At 47.6% G+C, this 1,868-nt stretch overlaps 1 pseudogene; it reads left to right on the top strand.

The window, feature by feature from the left end:
* Nucleotides 1–249: 249 nt before the first annotated feature.
* Nucleotides 250–878, top strand: LOC137095484 (small ribosomal subunit protein uS19 pseudogene; annotated as a pseudogene).
* Nucleotides 879–1,868: the final 990 nt, after the last annotated feature.

Here is a 1,868-nt window from a genome sequence, read left to right as displayed (position 1 = left end):
AATGGAGAAAGGCAGGGAGTTTCAGAAAAACATCTATTTATGCTTCATTGACTATTCTAAAGACTTTGACTATGTGGATCATAATAAATTGTGGCAAGTTCTTGGTGGAGTGGGCATACCAAGCCACCTTGTCTCTCTCCTGAGGAATCTGTACAAGGACCAAGTAGCAACAGTAAGAACTGACCATGGAACAACAGATTGGTTCAAGATTGGGAAAGGCGTACGGCAAGGCTGCATACTCTCACCCAACCTTTTTAACTTGTATGCTTTTCTCTGAGAAGACTGAAGCCAAGATGGCGGAAGTGGAGCAGAAGAAGAAGCGGACCTTCCGGAAGTTCACATACCGGGGCGTTGATCTGGATCAGCTCCTCGACATGTCCTATGAACAGCTAATGCAGCTTTACAGTGCCCGCCAGTGCCGACGGCTGAACCGGGGCCTGCGCCGCAAGCAGCACTCCCTTCTGAAGCGCCTGCGTAAGGCCAAGAAGGAGGCCCCGCCGATGGAGAAGCCCGAGGTGGTCAAGACCCACCTGCGAGACATGATCATCCTCCCCGAGATGGTGGGCAGCATGGTGGGCGTTTACAACGGGAAGACCTTCAACCAGGTGGAAATCAAGCCTGAGATGATTGGCCACTACCTGGTGGAGTTCTCCATCACCTACAAGCCATGGAAGCACGGCCAGCCAGGAATTGGGGCCACCCACTCGTCTTGCTTCATCCCTCTCAAGTAACGGGCCTTTGGGAAGAACTTGAGTGTTCTTCGTGCTCTCTTTGAGTGTTGCAAAAGTACCGTTCCTCTAGGAAGACAAGAGGGCTCAGACCCAATGTTATTACTATTCTGTCCTAATGTCACACTGCGCAAATAAATCGAATATTTTGTATGCAGAACACATCATGCGATGTGCGGGGCTTGATGAATGCAAAGCTGGAGTGAAAATTGCTGGAAGAAACATTAACAACCTCAGATATGCAGATGACATCACTCTGATGGCCAAAAGCGAGGAGGAACTGAGGAGCCTTCTAATCAAGGTGAAAGAAGAAAGCGCAAAAGCTGGGTTGCACTTAAACGTCAAAAAAACCAAGATTATGGCAACAAGAATGATGGACAACTGGGAAATAGAGGTAGAAAATGTGGAGGCTGTGACAGACTTTGTATTTCTAGGTGCAAAGATTACTGCAGATGCAGACTTTGGCCAGGAAATCAGAAGACGCTTACTTCTTGGGAGGAGAACAATGTCCAATCTCGACAAAATAGTAAAGAGTAGAGACATCACACCGGCAACAAAGATCCGCCTAGTCAAAGCCTTGGTATTCCCTGTAGTAACCTACGGATGTGAGAGCTGGACCTTAGGGAAGGCTGAGCGAAGGAAGATAGATGCTTTTGAACTGTGGTGTTGGAGGAAAGTTCTGAGAGTGCCTTGGACTGCGAGAAGATCCAACCAGTCCATCCTCCAGGAAATAAAGCCCAACTGCTCATTGGAGGGAAGGATACTAGAGACAAAGTTGAAGTACTTTGGCCACATCATGAGGAGACAGCAAAGCTTAGAGAAGACTATTATGCTGGGGAAAATGGAAGGCAAAAGGAAGAGGGGCCGACCAAGGGCAAGATGGATGGATGACGTCCTTGAAGTGACTGGACTGACCTTGAAGGAGCTAGGGGTGGTGACGGCCGACAGGGAGCTCTGGCGTGGGCTGGTCCATGAAGTCACAAAGAGTCGGAGATGACTGAATGAAAGAACAACAAACAGGATACTTATGACTAATTCACTGATTAAAACATGTCTTTTTATTAAACCCTTTGAAGTCTCAATTGATTTATCCCCCAAGGCACATGGTTTAAACATAACCATCCATACCTGTTTGAATCC

This window comes from Anolis sagrei, chromosome Y, assembly GCF_037176765.1.
Source record: "Anolis sagrei isolate rAnoSag1 chromosome Y, rAnoSag1.mat, whole genome shotgun sequence".
NCBI lineage: Eukaryota > Metazoa > Chordata > Lepidosauria > Squamata > Dactyloidae > Anolis > Anolis sagrei.
The sequence above is the reverse complement of the archived record's forward strand: the minus strand, read 5'-3'. Positions and strand labels throughout refer to the sequence as shown.